General features: G+C 39.7%; 1 non-coding gene across 1 annotated transcript; it reads left to right on the forward strand.

Annotated features, from left to right (window-relative positions):
- The first annotated feature begins 14,333 nt into the window (after positions 1-14,333).
- LOC115835224 lies at positions 14,334-14,545 on the forward strand. Its single transcript, XR_004030222.1, has one exon. It is a non-coding gene; the product is annotated as a small nucleolar RNA U3 (small nucleolar RNA).
- Positions 14,546-25,035: the final 10,490 nt, after the last annotated feature.

Raw genomic sequence — 25,035 nt, forward strand, 5'->3', positions numbered from 1 at the left:
CTAAAAGTACAAAAATTAGCCAGTGTGGTGGTGCACACCTATAGTCCCAGCACTCAGGAGGCTGAGGCAGGAGAATCAATTGAACCTGGGAGGCAGAGGTTGCAGTGAGCCGAGACGGCACCACTGCACTCCAGCCTGGGTGACAGAGTGAGAATTTGTCTAAAGAAAAAGAAAAAAGCCAGATGGATAACAAACTATAGAAATGATCCCTGACAGTATATCCATCTGACAAAGAGCTACAAGGAACTTAAACAAATTTACAAGAAAAATACAAACAACCCCATCAAAAAGTAGCCAAAGGATATGAACAGACACTTTTCAAAAGAAGGCATTCTTTTCAAAAGAAAGCCAACAAACATATGAAAAAAGCTCATCATCACTGGTCATTAGAGAAATGCAAATAAAAACCACAATGAGATACAATCTCATGCCAGTTAGAATGGTGATCATTAAAAAGTCTGGAAACAACAGATGTTGAAAAGGATGTGGAGAAATAGAAACGCTTTTACACTATTGGTGGGAGTGTAAATTAGTCCAACCATTCTGGAAGACAGTGTGGCGATTCTTCAAGGATCTAGAACCAGAAATACCATTTGACCCAGCAATTCCATTACTGGGTATATACCCTAAGGATTATAAATCATTCTACTGTAAAGACACATGCACATGTATGTTTATTGCAGCACTATTCACAATAGCAAAGACTTGGAACCAACCCAAATGCCCATAATGATAGACTGGACAAAGAAAATGTGGCACATATATACACCATGGCATACTATGCAGCCATAAAAAAGGATGAGTTCATGTCCTTTGCAGGGACATGGATGAAGCTGGAAACTATCATTCTCAGCAAACTAACACAGGAACAGAAAACCAAACACCACATGTTCTCACTCATAAGTGGGAGTTGAACAATGAAAACACATGGACACAGGGAGGGGAACATCACACACCGGGGCCTGTTGGGGGTGAGGGGTTAGGGGAAAGATAACATTAGGGGAAATATCTAATGTAGGTGACAGGTTGATGGGTGCAGCAAACCACCATGGCATGTGTATACCTATGTAACAAACCTGCATGTTCTGCACATGTATCCCAGAACTTAAAGTATAGTAACTTTTAAAAAATATGCATTATGCTGAAAGGAAGATGCAATGCATTAGAGAGGAAGATACAATGCAGGAAGAGAAGAAGAGAATTTCTAGAGGCATGGCCTTGAGTAGGTAAGAGAGGTAGAGTTCTAAGGAGGAATGCCTGAGTGTATGTTAGGGTGGGAGCTTGTGAAGTCTTCTTCTTATCATTCTTGCTTTCTCCATAAAATAATAAGTGAGGTCTTCAACTGAGAGTGAGGAATGAGGAGGAGGTATTGGAGATTTGAGGAAGGAGAAGACATAAAATTGTTTTCTGGAAGAGCGCAAGAGAGAAAATGGGATAGGGATAGTATGATTGACAGATGGCATTCCACTTCCATTTGAGGTTTGTGCTCATAAATTTAACATGAGACTAATGGTCCAATAGGACTGCAACCTTTTCCTTGTCTTCATTTAGGAGCATGGGTGCAAATGTGTAGCAGGCAGAGCATTGTAATTAGCCAGGTTTGAGATTTTTGTCAAGTGAGTATGATGAAGAAAGATGGGGCAAGGAAGTTGGCCACGTATACAAGAGAGTGATTATAATCAACTGCCACGGGCTCTAAACTGGGTAAAGTTAAGAGTGAACATGAATAGAATGAGGGAGGTGAAAAAACTATAAGTTTCAGGCCGGGCATGGTGGCTCACGCTTGTAATCCCAGCACTTTGGGAGGCCGAGGCAGGCGGATCACGAGGTCAGGAGATCGAGACCACGGTGAAACCCCGTCTCTACTAAAAATACAAAAAATTAGCCGGGCATGGTGGCGGGCGCCTGTAGTCCCAGCTACTCGGAGAGCCTGAGGCAGGAGAATGGCATGAACCCGGGAGGCGGAGCTTGCAGTGAGCTGAGATTGCGCCACTGCACTCCAGCCTGGGCGACAGAGAGAGACTCTGTCTCAAAAAAAAAAAAAAAAAAAAAAAAAACTCTAAGTTTGAGTGGATCAGTGAAGTTCAAGAATTGTTTGTGTTTGGGGAATAGAATCAGTGAGCAGGAAAGATAAGAGGTGATGGAGAATTAGATGCTGAAAATTAAGATCATGAAAGGGTTGCCAGTTTGGGTAATAACAAGGTGTAGAGGAGGGAATGTCTGAGATAGAATCAAGTTCACTGGAGGACAGAAAGCTAATGATCTGAAGTGCAGGGTGCTGGAAGGATTGTCTCTGTAGGGATTGACATCCCCCCCCCCAAAAAGATAGTAGTACTGTTGGGAAAGTGACAGTGATCTAGAACTTTACTACTCGAAGAGTGGTCCAGCAGCTTCCTTATTACTGGGTTCTTGTCAGATAAGCAGAATCTGAGGCTCCAATGCAGAACTACTGAGTCAGAATCTACAGTTCAGCAAGATCCCCCTAGACACTCATGTGTTCACTGAAGTTTGAGAAGCATTAGCCTAGAAACTAAATATCTTTCTGAAATGAGGGGTAACCTAGGTTTAGAATGACTGTTACAAGGAGGGGTTGTGGGTAGAGTCGATGACAGGAGACTCAAAGGGAAGAGGGATGGTGAATGCTTTGGAGACTGCAATGAGAAGCAAGGAGGCCAACCATCCCACCTCCAAGATGAGTGAAGAAAACAGCCACCACGTGAAAGGACACAGAGGAGGCAGTGACCTCAAGAGGGAGCCTGGGTTTAATTTAGAACCAAGAACTGAACATCTGGAGGAAATACGGAGTATGAATCCTTGAAAACTCAAGAGAAGGGCAGTGGGTTCCAAAGGGCAAAGTGGAAGGAGTGCAGAGGCTGGGAATGTGTAGGAGAGGGGACCTCATGCAAGTTAAAGAGTATGGGAGTCTGGAGTTTACCACAGTGACTGACATAAAAAGCCATAAAGGACATAATGACTTCTTCCAGGTAAATAATGGTGGAGAATCTGAGTATTATGGGACAGAGAAATGTGGGTGTCTAAGGTTGGGGGTGTCCTCTCTCTTTACTTCTACTGAGGGAGGTTTGGAGACAAAAAAAAAAAAAGAAACAGTTCAACTTCTTTCCACAGGGGAATTGGTGAATGACATTAAATTTATATATAATGAACATTACAGTTCAGTTAAAGGAATGAACCAGGATTGTTTTTCAACATGATGCATAATGTTGAGTGAAAAAAGCAAGTTGCATAAAACAGGTTAGTTTTGAGATCGAAAATGCAGTTTGATAACACTTATGTAAAAAATTGAAATATAAAGAAGAATAGTGAATATTGTAATGAATATATGAAGATATAATGAATATATACTCTTTTTTAAAACCTGAAAATGATATTCACTATTTTAGGAAATTGATTACTTCTGGAACAGAAACAAGGGGAAGAGGAAGATGGAGTTTTAGCTCCATTTGTAGGGCTTCCCTCCACCCCCAGACGGCGTCTCGCTCTATCGCCCAGGCTGGATTCCGGTGGCGCAGTGGCGTGATCTCAGCTCACTGCAAGCTCCGCCTCCAGGGTTAAAGCTATTCTCCTGCCTCAGCCTCCCAAGTAGCTGGGATTACAGGCACGTGCTACCACACCCAGCTAATTTTTTTTTGTATTTTTAGTAGAGACAGGGTTTCACCATGTTGGTCAAGCTGGTCTCAAACTCCTGACCTCGTGATCCACTTGCCTCAGCTTCCCAAAATACTGGGGTTACAGGCGTGATGTAGGGCTTTTTAAAAAATAAAAAGAGGACTGGGCACGGTGGCTCACACCTTTAATCCCAGCACTTTGGGAGGCCGAGGTGGGCGGATCACGAGGTCAGGAGATCGAGACCATCCTGGCTAACACGGTGAAACCTTGTCTCTACTAAAAATACAAAAAAAAATTATCCAGGCGTGGTGGAGGGCGCCTGTAGTCCCAGCTACTCCAGAGGCTGCGGCAAGAGAATGGCGTGAACCCGGGAGGCGGAGCTTGCAGTGAGCCAAGATCGGGCCACTGGACTCCAGCCTGGGTGACAGAGCGAGACTTCGTCTCAAAATAAATAAATAAATTAATTAATTAATTAAAAAAGAGATCTGAAGTAAGAGTATAAAATATTAACATCTGTTCTTAGTGCACACATGAGTGTCTAATTATTTGAAGTGTTTTTCATTTTAAAATATTACACTAAAATGATAGATAATGAAGGAGGGATTATACTTTACCACTGGGCCTTGGAAGATAGACATTGAGGTTCTTTCAAAATAATGTCATGGCCGTTTTATCCAGCTGCCACTTCTTTAAGTTATAGCCATACAGCCCATCTCAATCCTACCATGTTTGTCTCTCTTCCTCTCCTGCTCCAGAAGTGTTAAACAGGGTAAATGCTTCATATTTTCTTATGCAGAGCAATTTAGTTTTTAAGGTGTTCTGCCCTCTCCTTCCAAACTCTTCCTGGGACATATTATTTTACAACTATATGGTATTTTAGTATGTAAATGGTATTTTGCCTTACCTAGACAGTTTCCTTCCTGAAAAGGGATTTGATGCCATTTGTTAAGTGGTAAGGGGAGGGGGAAGGTAATAACTATATAACCACAAAAAAATCACAAATACATATGTAAAAGCCAAATGTCCCATCCTTTGCAAACAAACATACTGAAACCACTTCTTCCGTCTCAATAGGGTGTGAGATTTTGAGCTTATTTTTTGGTGATGGTGATGATAGAGTTGAGAAATATTTGGGAGACCTTTTGCTGGAACTAGTCATGGCCACAGGATTTACTTTTTTTCTCAGTACAGCATCAAGGATGAAATACATGGGCTTATAAGTCAAAAACCAAAATCAAGTGAATTTATTCATCTGCCTTTGTAGGCATTCACACAGAGCACAGTTTATAAGCTGGAAGCCCCACATCTGCTGAATAAAATTCTCCCCTTTGCCTAGCTGAAAGTGTCCTCCACGTATCAATCAATGGAACTGCAAATGCCAGCCATTGAGATTTATCGACATGTCACAATGCAGAATCAATTACTTTAGTTTGAAAACATTTTTGTCTGTTTCATCACAACCCAATAATCAAATTTCTTTTATAAAACTGATGAGCTTTATTTAAACCCAAAATGTGAGCAGTATGACTGCCAAAATAACAAATGCAATTTTGAACTGCATTAATATGGTGTCCAGATCAAGGGGCAATGTCATATAGCAGTGTTTCTCAATTCTTTTGTCATTATCATTCTCTAAGGAGCCTTTTTATACATGTCTTTATAATTGTCACTTGCCCCATGAAATGTTTTGTGTATATGTCTGGGATTTATATTTAAGAAGTATGTTTTTTTGCCTACCAAGAACCAATTTTTACCCCCTTGGGAATAATAGCTCCCCTCTTGAGAATACACGCTGAATGGCAAGGCCTCCAATTATATTAAACTTAACAAATTGATTTTAGAACCTATCTTCATCCCCCTTCTTGTTTAATTCTCATGCAACACAAATAATTAATATATATTATATTATAGAGCTTAATATTTAATCACAATGTAGTAATATTTCAGGCAAATAGAACCAATTGAGTATTTTCTATCCACGCTTCATTCATCACTGGTGATTTGATTATTACCTTAAAGACAGAATGTTTTAAATGTGCAGGTATCTGTATATCAACTTTCTTTGTTTTGCATTCTTTAGTCAACATAACGGTTCTCAAATCTTAATGAGCAGAAGAATTTCTGGACAAAATTATATACAATATCTTATGTACTCTCTATTATGAGTCAGTTAAGGGCTTTTTCAGGGGTAATTTTGGTTATTCTCAATTCTCACCTTCAGGGCTAATTTTAGAACCTAACAATTACATGATTCCACACAATTCTATACATTCTTCAGAACTTAGTGGAGTCTGGGTTCAGTTCTGAGCACTGGTTTTAAGAGAGACAATTACAAACTAAATTATGCTTTCCTAGAAGATCACAACCACAGCATGAAAAAAAAAAAGATTGTATTAACTAGGGACAGTTATCCTGAGAAAAGGATGCTTAGGGAAGCCCTAATAACTGTCTTCAAATATTTGAATAACTAGCAAGAGGTATTAAACATTAGAGTGAACAAGTGAAAGTGCAATATGCTTGCTACTTTGGCATAAGGATTATTAAGAAGCAGATATAAGAAAAGCTCTTGCCCTTCCATTGTTTGCCTAAATAGCAGGACATAAATTTGTCAAGGTGTCCTCCTTCCCCTCTCTACCACGAAGGAAGAAGTTAATCATCAGAGACAGTGCTAGACCCTTCTCAGTCCAAAGGTGGGCACCAGAAAAATTTACAGAACAAACTTTACTAACATTAGCCCTTACTTACCATTAGTTTCCCCCATATATTTGCCTTCTCACAATTTGTTACCTCGACAAACTCAAAGTCCTTTTCCTTTGTCTTGTCACTTCCCTCAAAAAACATGTATTGTGTTTTGTTAAGATGCTATATAAACCCAAGTTCTAACTACCACTTTGAGTTGCTTATCAATGGGTGCTCCCACGTATATGCACAATGCACATGCTAATAAACTTGTTTGTTTTTTTCTTGTTAATCTGTCTTTTTGTTTTTCGATTTTGTTGTTGTTGTTGTTGTTATTGTTTTTGAGATAGAGTTTTGCTCTTGTTGCCCAGGCTGGAGTGCAATGGTGCGATCTTGGCTCACCACAACCTCCACCTCCCAGGTTCAAGCCATTCTCCTGCCTCAGCCTCCTGAGTAGCTGGGATTATAGGCATGTGCTGCCATGCCCGGCTAATTTTGTATTTTTAATAGAGATGAAGTTTCTCCACATTGATCAGGCTGGTCTCAAACTCCCGACCTCAGGTGATCTGCCCACCTCGGCCTCCCAAAGTGCTGGGATTACAGGCGTGAGCCACCACGCCTGCCCTAATCTGTCTTTTAGTAGTCTATCTTATAGGAAACAGCCAATGAGCCTGAAATGGGTAGAAGAAAAACAGTTGTTCCTTCTCTACGCTAGTTATGAGGTGACACTGGAGTAAGAACACCATGGTTTGAATCCTTTGGCCTTACGAAGGTTACATAACCAATTCATGCCTTAATTTCCTCATCTAAAAAAATGTGGGTATTAATAGAATTTACTCTGTTAGGTGGACATTTTATCCATGCAGTTAAAGTGAAGATTAAATGCGTGAATATCTCTAAAGTGTCAAGAACACTGGCTAGTAGATATTATGCACTATCCCAGGAAATTGCAACAGCTCTAAGATACAGATTACTAATTTCAAGAAAAACTTCCTTGCAATGTAGTGAACGCCCCTTTGCTGGAAGCTGTCAAGGAGAAACTGGTTGACAATCTGTCAATAATAGAGTGAAACAGAATAGATCATAGGCCAAGGGCCAGGATACATGATCTCTCAGAACTCATCAAGTCTAGGACTCAAGGCACATGCAGAACCACCTCCCTAATTTTCTCCAAGCTTAAACTACTTCAATATTTGGTCTGAGGGAAGTTGTTTGCAAACCTGACCAATAAACAAAATCCCACACGGCAGTGGCCTGAAAATCTTCCCTATGCGGTTAGTGATGTGTCCCCATTCCTGTTCAACCACACCGCTGAGCACATTGGCTACCTGAACGGTGGAGCTGAGTGACTACCCCCCTTCGTCCTTACACTGAAAATTCTTTGTTAGCCACCCAATGACTGAACAACTGCCAGTTCCTGCTGAAAATATGCCTCGACCTTAGATGGACTATGTTTCCCTTGATGCTAACAATGAAGAGCCTTCACTACTAGAAAAGAAACTATATCGAAATCCTTGTTGTGATACAGCTACCCAGGGTCCATACAGCATATTAAAAACAACAAACCAAACAGCTGTATTTTAAAATATATACATAGCTCCAAGTAACTGGGGGCAGGCAATTATTTCCACTTAATTTCTGAAACCGATCTGACTAGTTACTAATATGTCACCTATTCATGACCGCAGACACAAATTGTATAAATCCAGTTTGAAAATGATTAATCTAATGGACTTTTCTTGTTTGTTTTGTTTTTTATCTTTTTTAGTACTTGACAATTCTTTCATTACCTACCTATTGAAAACTCTCTTTCCCCTTGACTTAGTGACTCACAAGTCTTACATTCTCCATCCTTTAAATGCACCATCTCTGTTCCCAGCCTTCCCTGCACTCCTCCTGGTGTGGTCATTAGGCTTCTGCTCTTTGCACTCTTCTCCCTGTGAAGTTATCCTTTTGTCTTAACTCCAAATACCATCGGTCTCAAGCAATCTAAAAAGGCTCCTTAGGGAGTGATAGTGACAAAAGGTTTGAGAAGCAATGCTATGCAACATTGCTCCTTTCTTTGGACACCATATTAATGCAGTTCAAAATTGCATATTGTTGTTTTAGCAGTCATATTGCAAGCATGTTGGGTTTAAATAAAACTCATTAGTTTTGCAAAAGAAATTTGATTATTGAGATATGATAAAACAGACAAAAATGCTTTTTTTTTAACCTAAAGTAATTGATTTTGCATTTTGACATGTCAATCCATCTTAACAGCTGACATGTGTACTTCCAACGATTGATGAATTGAGGCACTTCTAGCTCTGGCTTTGACCCAGACACCAGTTGGAGAGTTGTGGTTTCAGGATGTCTCCATGCAAAGGCTTCTCCCATGACCCCAACCAAACATGCCTAAAAATAATACCATTCCTGTTCACTTTCCAGTACTTGAATACTCTTTCTACTCAGATCTCAAAACCCAACTGTCTTTGACTCTTTTCTTCTCCTTCATCTTAATAGTTTCCCTGTAGCCAATGAGCTACAATGTCTCACTGACATTTCCCATAAGCCACCACTTCCCCGCCCTTTTCCTTGCATTCTCATTTAAACTTTCACAGTCTAAGGTCTGGATTGCAACAAAAGTTCAACTGTTCTTGTTGCCTCTGGCCTTCTTCCTCTCAAATCCAGCACATTAGCCTCCTAAAACACAAGTTTTTACTAATTCATTAATTCTTCATCTAATAAATATTTATTGAGCACTAACCTATATGCCAGGAAGACACTCCAGAGTGGTAGCCACACAAGAGGTACCCAATAAATCTTTGTGGAAAGTTTGTAAAATTCTTAGATTTATTTAGATTTAGTGAAGATTCTTTGAGCAACTTGACACTGCTGATGCTTATTAGAGGGGGATTGAATCAAATGACCTGGTTTGCAAACTTTCTTAGCATAACAGTATAACATATTGAAAATTGTTCCTCAGGGGCCACTGTGAGAGCCTCACACTCCATATTAATGCTTCAATGTCCCCTTCCAGTTTGCCATGGTACAAAGAACAAAGTCAAGGGAATGTGAGAGGAATAAAGGCGTTCTTATTCTTGTTATTTATTTGCCTAACCCATACCTCCACATGGGGTCAGGCTTACAAATGAAAGAAGTATGGGGTTGTTATTTCTTAAGGTTCATCAAAAAAGCCTTTGACCAAAAATATATCACCTTCTGGGCCAACTTCACAGTGAAATTTCACAAGTTATTTTTTGGAATTAAAACATCAAGAGCACAGCCTAAAATGTTATTAGGGAAACTACATATTAAACCATGGTCTGCCTTTAATTTCTTACTACCCAATAAGCTATGTTCAACAACACTTCAATTATTTGTAGTCTCTTGCACATCTTCACTTTCTTTTCATTCCTGCTGCTGCCGTGTGAGGTCAGGCTCCACCAGGACTAGCATGCAGCTTTGTGCAGGTTGAACACTGAACATCTTCAGGGAGTACCATTACCATAGACTACAAAACAACCTATACTTCTCAATCAGCCTTTTCTTCTTTCATTTCTATTGTAGTTTAAACAAAATATACTTATCTAGCATAAGCATATAGTATTTGTATAAAGTATAAGGCCCTTCTTTTCCAAACAGAATTTCCATAATATAAACCTTCAGTCCTCTTATTCCATATAGCTCCACTTGCTGTTCACCTACTGGTCTCATGTTGAACATGATGACATTTGATCAATCAGTTCCTCTAACCCAAATATTCTTTCCTTCTCTTTGTTCTCTTCCAATTCACATCTGTCCTCTAAGTCCTAGTCTAAATCCTGTTTCTTCCCATAAAACCTTCCCAAACTATTCCAGCTCAATGTTGTCTCTCTGCTGTACTCTTCCAACAAATGCCATACAGTCTACTTATTTCACACATGTTTTTTGCAGAATTAATTTTTATGTACATATTTTCTTTTAAAGAAACTGCAAAATGATCAATGACAGAAACATAATTTACTATTATTTATATTTTTTTATTAAAAACAGACAATGTTGATGTTGAGAAAATTCAGTGAGCTGCACATTTAAAAGCATCTTTCCGTATGCATAATATAGTTCAATAATTTAGGCCAGGCATGGTGGCTCATGTCTCTAATCCCAGCACTTTGGGAGGCAGAGGCGGGTGGATCACTTGAGGTCAGGAGTTTGAGACCAGCCTGGCCAACACGGCAAAACCCTATCTCTATTTAAAAAAAATAGAAAAAGAATGAGCTGGGTGTCGTGGCACATGCCTGTGGTCCCAGATACTTGGGAGGCTGAAGCAGGAGAATTGCTTGAACCCAGGAGGCAGAGGCTGCAGTGAGCTGAGAACATGCCACTGCACTCCAACCTGGGCAACACAGTAATATGTCTCAAAAAAAAAAAAAAATCAACAAGTTAACAAACAGAACAATGTTCTGTTATCATGTGATGGTGTCTCCCAAAAGTTAATGTGTTGGAGAGAATATTTCTGCCTTCATGAATGGACTAATATCACTATCACCAGAGGGTTTATTATCACAGAAGTGGCTTTGTTATAAAAGCGAGCTCTCTTTGGCTCTCTTGCTTTTGCCTTCTCACCATAATATGCCCTCTGCCTTACTATGACACAGTAAAAGGCCTTCACCAGATGCCAGCACAATGCTCTTGGATTTTCCATCCTCTAGAACCATGAGCTAAATAAACTTCTTTTCCTTATAAATTACCCAGTCTATGGGATTCTATTGTAGTAACAGAAAACAGACTAAGCCAAATACATATAACTGATACTAAGTAACTGATTGTTAGTTCAAGTCAATGGAATAAATATGAAGGCATACAACACAGAATTGAGAACATTCAATTGAAGTGGATGTGAGACTCATGAATTGAACATAATAACTTTTTGAATATTAGTTATTGCTAGGAGGACAATATCATTTGAACTGCTAAATTGGAAAAGTTAGATAGATAATGGGAAAATTTATTGCAAAAATATTTATTGAGTATCTACTATGTACAAGTTCTGTTCTAGGCCCAGAGCAAAATATCCATAATTAAGGGCCCTCATGGAACTCACGGCTATGGAGCCTTGTGACACTATATGTTACAGAGTTTCAATCAATAACTGTTTTTGAGTTCAGCCAAATTGTGTATTCAGACATTCGCAGTTATCATTGAGAAAGTTAGAAGTTTTAAGCCAGTTTTATAAAATTTGTAAGGGTTTAAACTAAAATTTGCAGTATAACAACATAAGGAACAAAAAGTCACAACTTGATTGCTATTCAGAACTGTTCTAATTTATGAGAACTGAAGGAAACCACTGGCTTCCAAGGACAGATTTGAAGCTGCCAAATATGGAAGAACCTAGATTCTCATTGCACCTCAGACTCAAACTGGCTGTGAAACGCTGGGGAAGTCACCCAATCTCTCTGAGCCATATTTCTCTCTACGTAAACTGAGGATACTGGACTATATAATCTCAAAGAGAACTTCTATTTCTAGTGTTCTAGGAGTCTTTATTTGCTGTGGGCTGGCATTTAATAAAAGACTGCTCTGTCTTGGATCTCAGTCATTAGAAGTTAATAGGGACCCAAAAAATCATCCACCTTGAAGATGAGATTTGACAGGCAGTCAGACAATGTGTGTCCATCAAGGGCAAAAGACTGTGCTTTCTCCTCTACAACATGCTTCTCTCTATCAAGTTTGATAGACAACGTTTGACAGAGATAGCTTTGAATGCCTAAAAGTAAGAATATGCACATCTTATTTCTACAGTCTCCTGAGGTGGTTCCAAGGTGCCCCTATGGTTACGGTTTGAAGAAGACCAAAAAGTGCTTATAACACTTGTAGCATCATTTTCAGGGGTTTTCTGTGCACCCTCAGCAGCAAAGATATGGCAGGGCCCATCTTCAGTGGTGGACATGCTGGTGCCGGAGCTGTCACAAATGCCTAAGTACACAGTTCTACAGAGACACTTTGAACCAAGGGGAAGCACAGGACCTGACAAGGCTATGGGGAATGCCCCCATATAACTCCCCTGTATTTGAAAAACAGAGATGCAAAAATTGAAACTTCTGCTCATAAGTTGGCAGCAGACCTGTGGGAAAAGTTTTGGATGGAAGGAAAGCCAGCGAATATTGATCTTTTGGCTCTGCCTTTTCATAAAAGGCAAAAATGACTCTTCTCTTAATGAAGGATGGCTGAGAGAAGCTCAGAAGATTCACTGATTTGGTTTCATTCTAGTCAGTTTATCTAAACCAGATCCAAATGATCTAAGACTTTCTGGGTTATAAAATGGGACTGGAATTCTTAGGGCAGACATGTACAATTTCCAAGGCTCCCTATTTCTTGTCATCCTTTCAGCAGTGTGGTGCCAGCAAAAACCAGCTAATAGACTCTTATGATCCAAAATTAATTTGGAAAAAAAAATAACCCTCCAGAATTTTTTAACCTAAAAAGCAGGGCGGCAATTTAGGTTGGATTTGCATTTTCGGCAAAGGTTCACATTAGTCTTATTTTTATGTTTGTGTATTCACTCAGGTCTAATCTTAATAAGGACAGTTTTAGAGGCCTGGGCAGATTTTGAGTGACTGGTGGGCACCAATAAAGCTGGAAGAGTGCTAGGGTCCACTGGTAGTTCCGGGAGACTCATTTTAATCACTTCCTTAAACACCCAGGTTTCTACCTAAAAGTGGATGCCTTCCTCCTTAATTACCCTCCTCTTTGGAAAAGGAGAAACTGAAAGAATAGGCTCTTGTTAATAAGATTTATTTTTTACTAACCCCGAAAAGGTTTAACTTATGCTGTGGAGCCTATCCTGACTGTAATTCATTTTATTCTTTTGCTTCTCTGAACTACAATATTTACCACACACTTTACTTTTAAAATTGCTAATATCACTCTTTTTGTTCCCTTATAGTCACATAAGAGACGGGCTAATAGAAACAAATTGATCCAAGTTTGTGTTTAGTAAGATAAAAGTTAGGTAGCAAGATGAAGCTTAGATAGTTAAGATGAAGATAGGTAGTTTGCTTCTTTCAACTATATTTGCCAGAAATTTTACTTTTAAAATTGGTAATATCACTTTTTGTAGCTTATAGTGACATGAGAGATAGGCTAATAGAAATAAATAATCCAAGTTTGTAGTTTAGCAAAATGAAGCTTAGGTAGTTAAAATTAACATTCAATTTGAAATTCATGTTCAATTGACATACAACTCATTTCATTACATTTACTAACCATGATTTTCATAACAGTTAAATCACTTAACTTTTAAATTATGTTCAAACAATAATCTACTAATTAAGTTGTTAATGTTTTAAAGAAAGGCATGGATTTATTTTTGATTTTTAAAATAACATCTTTAAGCCAATACTTATGTTAATTCTCAGTTTAGTTTCTTCTAAAATATTTCCACTCTGATAACAAATTGGGGAGTACAAATTTGGTAAGATTGTTTCTTATTTTAAAAAACTTAAATGTGAAACGATGTGATTTATATTAATAAAGAAATACCAGTTAAAATGTAATTTTTCATTGGTACATATAGTAGCTAGTTTATTTTATTTTTATTTTTTTCAAGATGGAGTCTTGCTCTGTCATACAGGCTGGAGAGCAGTGGCACGATCTTAGCTCACTGCAACCTCCGCCTCCTGGGTTCAAGCAATTCTCCTACCTCAGTCTCCTGAGTAGCTGTGATTACAGGTGCCCAACACCACACCTGGTTAATTCTTGTATTTTTAGTAGAGATGGGATTTCACCATGTTGGTCAGGCTGGTCTCAAACTCCTGACCTTGTGATCTGCCCGCCTCGGCCACCCAAAGTGCTGGGATTAAAGGTGTGAGTCACTGTGTCTGGCCTAGTAGCTAGTTTATTTTTAATCACATTAAAATAGTATTTAAATGATATATATTTAAATTAATCTTAAAACAACCATCCTGATATACCTAGGACCTACCTACATTTTAGTTACATCTTAATTATCAACCAGATCAAATACAAGTTATCTGTGTTTGTGGAATCAATAAAACTGTGCTAAGACTATACTTTCAGGGATTATTTCACATAAACTTCTAGAGTTTCTCTGAACCTGTAGAGCACCAGAAACCATGAAAAGAGGGTGTAGCATTCTCTCCTGAATGTGAGGCCAGCTCTTGGTGCTACCTCACTGAAACTGCCATTGCCACTGATGATCATTCTTCTCTTACTCTGAGAGAGAGAGAGAGAGAGAGGACACAGTCTGAGTGGTTCTCATTTTATTTTTGAGATGGAGTCTCGCTCTGTCGCCCAGGCTGGAGTGCAGTGATGCGATCTTGGCTCACTGCAAGCTCCACCTTCCGGGTTCACACCATTCTCCTGCCTCAGCCTCCCGAGTAGCTGGGACTACAGGCACCTGCCACCATGCCTGGCTAGTTTTTTGTAGTTTTAGCAGAGATGGCATTTCACCGCATTAGCCAGGATGGTCTCCATCTCCTGACCACGTGATCCGCCTGCCTCAGCCTCCCAAAGTGCTGGGATTACAGGTGTGAGCCACTGCGCCCCGCCTGAGTGGTTCTCATTTTAAAAATAAAATTAAATAAGTAAACAAATAAAACTATGCTTTTGTCTACTTCATAGAAAATCTAGTTCTATTGACAAATTCATACCTATATCTTTAATATACATACACATATCCACATATGCATATACACACGTGCACACACACAGACACCCCACACACACCAATTAGTAAAACTCAAGTAAGAGAATGTTGCTTTCTCAATGGTTTATACTCAATATTCCCTAATCAAGTGAGGCTCTGGTATAAAGCACGAATCTCAAGATATCATTCCAAAATATTCAGGAAAACAATAAGAAAATAGGTATGTAAATATTTATTTACCAAAATATGTAGATATTTATATTTATTATAAAGCTGCTTCAATATTGAAACCTCAGAATTTTGTGCTATAAAGTACTTATTATTCAGGAGTTGGATCTCCATGAATTGTCCTTCATATGTGCTAACAGTTCTCTCATATTTTTATCTTTATGCTAATTTATTCTGATTTCTGAGATTGTTTCTAAGTTTATTGTTTAATTCATTCTTTAAATTTTCTGTTGTATTGAGTCTGTTTTTTCCTATTTTAAGACATATTTTACTTTCATTAGTGTTTTTGTTTTGAAAATATTCTTATCTCAGCCCGTTTCAAAACATATGTCCTCATTGAGAACAAGATGTTTTCTAAATACTTCTTATACCTCATTAAATAAACCTATTTAGGAGGAAGCAGACTTCTGAGTAACTAATGCATTGCTCTTCTCTCTTGTTGCAAAATATTTTCAATGTCTCATATTTTTCTGTTTACTCATTCTTGAGTAACTTAATGAACATGCTCTGAAATGCTGGTTTAAAACCCTCATTCGATATTCTTTTCATATATAGAAAAATATTTAGGCCTGGTGTTGACAAACAATACATTTAAACGACTTTACTCTCACCAATGCCTACTTGTTGGCCATTGACCTCCATGCCAATCTATAGCTGGAGAGCAAATTGTTGCCCAGTGGGTTCCAAACAAATGCAAAATCCTTCACCAGAGCAGAGGTCTTTATTCTCATCTTTTAAGCCATGCAAATAGATGCAGCCTGAATTCCAAAAGTAGTAAAAGAAAGATAGGAGAAGCATGCAACTCTCCAGCTCCTGTTGCCATAGGAGAGAGTTCTATGCTTTTCATTGTCCCTATGCCTTACTACGAAGATGATTTATGATGAAGTTTGTAAGGCTTAAACTTCAAGATCTCTCACTTGCACAAGGCCCTTGCAATGTCTGTGAGAGTCTCTAACAAAGTGATTAACATGGTCAAATATTTTTGTAAAATTTGTAAAACTTAGATGCTTTATCCACTCAATCTTCCTGTACATCAGGTGACTATGAAGTAGCCATAGTCACCTGAGATCCTAATAAAAAATTAAGTTTGAGATAAATTTAGTTTGCTTTTGGTGGAATATATTTGTGTGGATCACAGACACTTTCTAAACAGTTAAATCATTGCTAGCCACGCACCAAGACGGTGAATGACTTGGAAATAAACCCCACATCACTCCTAAACAGAGGTCAAACCTTTGTTAGCTCTCAAATTACTACATCACAGGAAAGGCGGAGTTCCTTCTATAGCTTACAGTTGGTAACCTTCTCAAACTCTTAGGGATTTAGAGGAGCTCACACTCACTTTTGCTATTGGTTCTTCCTGAATATTAACAATCTCTGTTTACTTTAAAGAAAATGTACTCCATATGTTTCAGAATCATTTGTGCTTTAATCTCCACATGGGAGACATAAATATTCAATATACACATGTAGAAATGTTTTTAGATGTGGAAGAGACTACTTTTATTTTTAAAATGAATAGTTCTTGTCTTGATCTCTGATGGGGAAAAAAGAAAAAAAGATTCTTTCCCAGGTGTGGCTGCTCATTCTACAGGTGATTCAGGCTCTGGGAAGATGTCCTCCCATTGACCTTGAGTCATTATAGCAAATATTCTAGCTACAGCTGTACAACAAGTTAATTTAGCAGGAAGGAGTTCAGCCTCTTACTTCCATGCTCTTTAGCCCCATTCAAGACCAAGGCATCATGTCTTCTGTGTCTTAATCCAAGGCCAGGAACCATATACTTGGCCCAAAAGTAGTGAGACTCTGTTCTCCTGACTCTTATACTAGGCAGCCATTCTACTTTGAAGAAGCAATCTACTGAGATTCAGCCTGTTCAACCACATAGGAATGATGTAGATACTTCCGTCTTAATCTTTTTAATGTATATATTGAGAAAATAAAATAAACTTTTTTTTGTAGGGGGCTGGGACGGAGTCTCGCTCTGTGCCCAGGCTGGAGTGCAGTGGCACGATCTCGGCTCACTGCAAGCTCCGCCTCCCGGGTTCACGCCATTCTCCTGCCTCAGCCTCCTGAGTAGCTGGGACTACAGCCACCACGCCCGGCTAATTTTTTTGTATTTTTAGTAGAGACGGAGTTCACCATGTTAGCCAGGATGGTCTCGATCTCCTGACATCATGATCGGCCTGCCTCGGCCCCCCAAAGTACTGGGATTACAGGCGTGAGCCACTGCGCCCGGCCCCGAGAAAATAAACATTTTTTAAAAAGAGCAAGGCCAGGTGTGATGGCTCACACCTGTAATCCTAGCACTTTGGGAGGCTGAGACAAGAGGTTCACCCTAGCCCAGGAGTTTGAGACCAGCCTGGGAAACATGGTGATACTCCATCTCTACAAAAAATACAAAAATTAGCCGGGCTTGGTGGCCTGCACCTGTAGTTCCAGCTACTCAGGGGGCTGAGGGTGGGAGACTCGCTTGAGCCCAGGAGGTTGAGGCGGCTGTGAGCCGTGATCAAGCCACTTTACTACAGCCTGGGTGACAGAGTGAGACCCTGTTTCAAAAATAAAGGGGCAAAAGGCCAAACAATTTCTATCTCCCTTATATGGTTTTCTAGTACATTTCAGTAACGATAATAATAAGGCTCAATAAGGGTTTATGGATGGAGTGCCACTTCAAGGAGAAGCTAACACTCAAATTTGCAAGAGAATAGTTCTGATACACAAACAACAGCATAAAGGTCCTAGCAGTCATAGAATGAAGCCCCAGGAGACCCACTGCTCACACCCAGCTGCCTTTACCCCCGCCTTGGATTAGTCTTATTCTCATTTAGTGCTGTGTCACTCCACAGGACATAAATGGATCTGGCCCTTGGTGAGGTTTCATCTTTCTCCTAACACCTAGCACAGCCTCATTTATTCATGCTTGCCAAGCAGAAAAGTGGTGTAGCCCTCTGTGCCTTTTAGTGCTAGGGGATATAACCACACAGAGATCCAGACAGATAAATTCTGCTTGACATCACTTAAATTTCTCAAAGGCACCAAAAATCAATATATCAAAAATGAACTCTTGATCCTTCCCTAAATTCTAGCTTTCTCCCGGTGTTTTCTATCCCAGAATATGTGTCCCCCCATCTATCCCCTTGAGAGAAAGTCACAATCATAGATCTCCTTTCCCTCAAAACCCATACTCCATCACCAGATCCTGTTGGCTTTGCCCTCTACATAATTCTAAAATAGTCTTTCACTTAACATTTTCAGGGTCCAGAGCAAGGGAACATATACCATAAGTACAAATACTTAAAGGTATAAATAAAGTGAACAAGCTGTTAGGTAAGATAGTTCTATTTCTCCACCTTGACAAACCCTCCTTCATAATGACGAGGAGAGCAGGGTTCAAATAAAAAATTCTCCATCTCCTTGGAGTTCTGTGCCCTTAATTAGTGACTGGGGATTGCTGGACCACATGTCATAGATGGCAGATGACAGGATACCCCTCATTGTCCCATCCCACCTCCAAGAGACCTACTGCGAGAGACCTCGTGGATACACACATGGGCACTCAGACTACATGTCCAAGTTCTGCAAACTCTCTTCACAACCTCTGTACATAGCTGCTGCTGGTTGCCTACTAAGTCTGTTCAAGCTGCTATAATAAAATTCCATAAACTAAGTGGCTTATAACAACAGAAATGCATTTCTCACAGTTCTGGAACCTGAAAGGTCTAAGATCAAGATGCCAGCAGATTCAGGGTCTGGCAAGACCTGCTTTCTGGTTCTTACAAGGTATCTTGTTATGTCTTCACGTGATAAAACGGACAAAACAGTTTCCTGGGGGCCTCTTTTTTTTTTTTTTGAGACGGAGTCTCGTTCTGTCGTCCTCGCTGGAGTGCAGTGGTGCTATTGCAGCTCACTGCAACCTCCGCCTCCCAGATTCACGCCATTCTCCTGCCTCAGCCTCCAGAGTAGCTGGGGCTACAGGCGCCCGCCACCACGCCTGGCTAATTTTTTTGTATCTTTATTAGAGACGGGGTTTCACCATGTTAGCCAGGATGGTCTCGATCTCCTGACCTCGTGATCCGCCTGCCTCGGCCTCCCAAAGTGCTGGGATTACAGGCATGAGCCACCATGCCTGGCCTCTGGGGGCCTCTTTTATAAAGGCACTAATCTCATTCATGAGGGCTCCACCCCTATGATCTAAATATATCCCAAAGGCCCCACTTCCTAATAATATTATATCATGATTAGATTTTCAACATGTGAATTTGGAGGACACAGAGATTCAGACTGTAGCAGACACTCTGGAGGCTAGGGCCAAATACATGCTGGGGACCAGAGAGTGGTCTAGAAGCAGGGCAGGGAGGGCAGCTTTCTGTGAGTTAATTCTGTTGGGAGTGGTAACAGGCAGAAATAGACCAGAATGAAGTGAAGTGAAAGGGCCAGGTAGGGCTCCTTTGCCTGTCTAGGGATATTCCTCAGTTCTATTCATTGTCCTTTCCTTCCACTGCCACCATCCTGGGCTCTTGCCTAAACTACTTCAATAGCCTCCTAATTAATCTCTGAACATCAACTTTGTCTCTGCAGTACATTCTTCACATTATAGCCAGAATGACTTATTGTTTTAGTGATTCAAACATCCTTGGCTTGGCTTAGACTTTGGAAAGTCTAATTACTCTTGAAGTTTAGGTAAATTCTTTAATATGGTCTACAAAGATATCCCATGTTCTGGCACCTACCTACTTGTCCCTCCACTTGTCCTGGCTTTCCCTCAGTCCCTTATACTCATCTTCCTCCCACCACAGGTTGTCTGTCCTCTTCCCTCGGAGTGAAATGTGCTTCTCAGTTCCCCAATGCATCAAATTACTCCCATTTGGCCTTCAGATCTCAGCCTCCACAGGAAAACCCTAACCTTTTGGTTCTGCCCATCTCATATCACCTTCACCTCTCCTGCACTTTCATAGTTTTACCTTCACAGTGAATGGTGTAGAGTGTAGGTGCAGGGTGCTCTTGGGTCACTCTGCTGCACATTGTATCTACTGGACCACTCTCTAGCCAGGACTTCTAAAGGAAGCATCTAAATTCTCACTGCCAAAAAGACCAGTCACATTTTTAAAGTAGGGATGACAATATCACTACACTACCTCAAAAAGTTGGAAAGTGGGCCGGGCGTGGTGGTTCACGCCTGTAATCCCAGCACTTTGGGAGGCCAAGGTGGGCGGATCACGAGGTCAGGAGATCAAGACCATCCTGGCCAACATGGTGAAACCCCATCTCTACTAAAAATACAAAAAATTAGCCGGGCCTGGTGGTGGGCACCTGTAATCCCAGCTACTCAGGAGGCTGAGGCAGGAGAATGGCATGAACCTGGGGGGTGGAGCTTGCAGTGAGCCAAGATCGATCGTGCCACTGCACTCCAGCCTGGGCCACAGAGCAAGACTCCGTCTCAAAAAAAAAAAAAAAAAAAAAAATTGGAAAGGGGATTAAATAAAATAATACATGTAAATCAATTCTGATGATGCTTGTTGCATTTTAAGAACTAAATAAAATTTGTTATGCAACTCGCCTTACTCAATCTTAACACACATACAAGACTGTGTGTTCCATAAAAGCAGGAGCCAGGGCTGGGCATGGTGGCTCACGCCTGTAATCCCAGCACTTTGGGAAGCCAAGGTGGACAGATCATGAGGTCAGGAGATCTAGACCATCCTGGCTATGGTGAAACCCTGTCTCTACAAAAAATTAGCCAGGTGTGGTGGTGGGCACCTGTAGTCCCAGCTACTCAGGAAGCTGAGGCAAGAGAATGGCATGAACCCGGGAGACGGAGTTTGCAGTGAGCCGAGATCACAGCACTGCACTCCAGCCTGGACAACAGAGTGAGACTTCATCTGAAAACAAAACAAAAAAAAAAAACCCAGCACTGGCCAGATCAGCTGATTCATAATAGATGAATGAACGGATGAAGAGTCCCTGGCCCAGGTTTTAATGCCCTTAAAGCAAAACGAGATATTGATTTATAGATGATTAAGAAGCCCAATATCTAGCACAGGCCTGAATTTTACTGGGTATTTCATTAGTGTTTTATAAAAGAATACATCATTAAGTTAATGAAATTTCATCTTTTCTTCAACCCACAGTCAAACTGGCATGCCTTGGCCCATTGGAGGGAACAGAGCAATCCTGTTGGCAAAGAATGAAACACACTCAGTCCTAGGCCCCGTCCTGTTGTACCTTTCACAGAATGATTTGGATAGAAGCAAAGGGAATGTGTTTGCTGCATTTAAAGATGATACAAAGCCAAAAGGTATGGGAGGAGCTAATAGAGTGTGTGCCAGAAAAATGATTCACCGTCGTCTGCAACGGTGACATGAAATGATTACACAAAACCAAAAAGGGGCTTCATTTAAATGACCGCTGGCTCCATTTTTGTGTGAATCCTTCCAAGATTTTTTTGTTCATATTTATCTCTCTCTCTCCCCTTATATAAATATACATAGATATAGAGAGAGAAAGACAAATATGCAGTTTTATTTATTTATTTATTTTTATTTATTTATTTATTTTTTGAGACGGAGTTTTGCTCTGTTGCCCAGGCTAGAGTGCAGTGGCACCATCTGGGCTCACTGCAAGCTCTGCCTCCCGGGTTCCCACCATTCTCCTGCCTCAGCATCCTGAGTAGCTGGGACTACAGGCGCCCACCACCACGCCCAGCTAATTTTTTGTTTTGTATTTTTAGTAGAGATAGGGTTTCACCATGTTCGCCAGGATGGACTGGATCTCCTGACCTCATGATCCACCCGCCTCGGCCTCCCAAAGTGCTAGGATTACAGGCATGAACCACTGCGCCCGGCCCGATTTTTTAGAGAATAGGCATCACGTGCAATTATAAAACTTACTTTTTTTCTGACTAATGACACGTTATTAAAATGTCACTTTTCAATACCACAGAAGGCATTCTGTAATTTATTTAACCATTGTATGATTGGTTTCAATTTTGTTATTTTGGACATTGTTGCCATGAACTCTTATAACTGAATGTTTGCCCATAACCATTAATTCCTTAAGATAATTTTTGAAATATGATTGCTGACATGTATATATACGTTGCTAACTTGCTTTCCAAAAAAGCCATATAGATTTACTCTCCCACAGTGGTATGTATGTGAGGGTCCTGTTTTCCTGATCCTTTGCCAAAATTCTTGGTTTCATCTTTTGTTAATCATTACTCATGTATAGGTTATAAGTGACATCTCATTGTTATAAGTGACATCTCATTGTTTTAACTTACTCTTTTTATTGCTACTAAGATGGAATTATTTTTAAAATTTTGCCAGCTATTTGTATTTCTCCTGACAAAATGAAATTTAACAAACATAAATATGAAGTTCTACATTTGTTTTCCAAAAACAATCATATAATTGTAAAATGGGGAAACTTGGCTTGACTGAAGGGGACATGATAAGGAAAATTAACGGAAAAGAAAGCAAAAGGAATGTGATAACTGTTTTTAAATGTTTGAACAGTTACCATATAGAAAAGAAATCATGTTTAGTTTATATTTTTCCAAGAGGAAAGAGTAAGGCAAGCAGATGGAAAGTTATAGGTTGGCAGATTTTAGCTCAACTTAAGAAAGAACTTTTTAATGGTCTCGGCTAGCCAAAGGTGGAATGGGTTGCCTCATGTAGTGAGATCCCCACCGCTGGAAGAGATCAACAGTATAACTGGTCTACTGTGTGGAAGTTGTAGAAGGAAGGGCTTTCTGAATTGGGTTAAATGGATGACTTTGAATGTCACTGGAAACTCCATGATTCTCTGCTTCTATGAATATGAGCTCACTGTAATTCTTTTAAAAATGCATTATTATTCACTTATTTGCTGTCAATTCCTATGTAAATGAGAATAAAAATACCTTTAAAAGTACTTATATCATCTAATCAAAAGATTATGAAAGTTTGTGTTTTTGGGGTTGTTTTGTTTTTTTCATTCTTGTCTGGGCACAAAAACTGAAACTCACTTATTACATTTTCAAATCTAGTCAACTTAGAGTATGCTTATATTATACTATAAACAAGACTACTATGGTTATTGCACTTTAAAGTAAATCATTTTGTAGAGCATAAACAGTTTAATAACAGACTAACAGAAATGAAAAAATTGCCTAGTTAGCAGGCCTGCTAGAATTTGGGAGCTTTTCACTGATATTTAGTTTAAGTAACATATGCTCTTAAAAGTAATAAACTTATGTTAAATGAATCTATAGATTTTCACTGTATTAGATGTGTCCCCAACAGAGTTCAAAATGTCTAGTTACGGAGCATTGGCTTTATTTGAAAAATACAGGTGATTCGATCAAAATCATTAAACATTTGCATCTTTCCTTCAGCTATGTTCCCTCTCCTTTCCACTCTTGATTCACTTAGTAAAGTCACACCTATATTTCTTTCACTGTTTCCAAGTTCTAAAGAAAGAGGGCTGTACTGAACACCTCTCATGCCAACCCAGAAGAGTATAATCATTCCATAGGGCAGCCCACTTTGCTGCATTAAGCTGTAGAAATCAGTCTTCACGTTTGGTTTTATGAGAGAGGGCATCACATTGCAGAGCCCAGGGATTCAGAGTCAATTAGTCAGATCTAAAGCTTTAATTCATCATAATACAGTAAGGAGCTAGACATGCAATGGTATGCATTAGCGCCTCTTTCCAGTACTATGCCATGGGTTTTTTTTGTTTTTTTTTTTTAAAAAAAAAAAAAACAGTTTAAGTGATACCAGCCTACGTTGTGTTATATGATCTTGCTGATACTGCAGATAAAATATAGCTGCTATTTATTTTAGTAATTTAATATGGTAGAAGGAGTTTGAGAAAGTTGTGGCGTTCACATGCTATTTCAGGATAACAGTGACCCACCCTGATCCAGAGAAATCGAGTTAAACAGGGCCTGGTGTTTTCCATTCTGTTTTGTAGCAACGTGTTTCTGGGCTATGTATAACCCCAAGAAAGCTGAAAACACTGACCAGGTCAGGGAGGAAAGCCCACAGCTTGGCTGTGATGTAAGAGTAAGCCTGACTTCAGCATCAGTGCAGCATATATTTTTGGGAAGTCATTTATGGTGTTCCCACTCCCATTTCCAATTTAGGCAACTAATAGTTTCTTTTAGGAATGCTTTCTTTCTAAAATTATGTGGCAGAAAGGAGACTGTCTCTAGCTTCTTCATTTGGCTAATAATGGAAGTGCACACACCCACTCTAAAGAAATTTCAGGTGATAGAGAAAATCAGATGCCACCCAGAGCTTTTCTGCCTTGTTCTGACAGTCCATTCGAGGAATGTAACTAAGAGTTCAGGAGGAAAAACTGTCAAAAATCCAGGCAACTCAAAATACTATACTTTCTCAAAATGAAGTTTATCTGTTTTCCCAAAATGCTACACTTCTTCACTTTCACGCCTTTGGATATTCTATTCTCTTTACTAGGATATGAATCCAAATTTTTGGGGGGTGGGTTGGTGCGTTACATTTGTTGTGATTTGTGTGGAGAAAAGAAGGGTATCTCATAATTACCCGGAGAATTTTCCAAATACATGTTGCTTTTTCCTCTATACTTCCTGCCCACCCCCCATGGGAACTCTGGTTTATTGCCAAGTAAATACTGACTCGGTTGAGGTTTTTATGCATTCGATGAAAAGGAAGATAAATGAAATAATGAATATTTTTCCGTCATTCAAACTAACTCTGCTTTTTGCTTTTTTTCCATCTACCCTTCTCTTCATTCTGATATTTTGTGAAGGAATGTTGTATGTCAAGACCTCTGGTGAGTGCTGGAGATGGAGAAATAAATCCTACTTTGTTCTTGCCACTGCGGAGCTCAGGAAGATCTAATTA

The sequence above is a fragment of the Nomascus leucogenys genome, chromosome 5 (genome assembly GCF_006542625.1).
Source record: "Nomascus leucogenys isolate Asia chromosome 5, Asia_NLE_v1, whole genome shotgun sequence".
NCBI lineage: Eukaryota > Metazoa > Chordata > Mammalia > Primates > Hylobatidae > Nomascus > Nomascus leucogenys.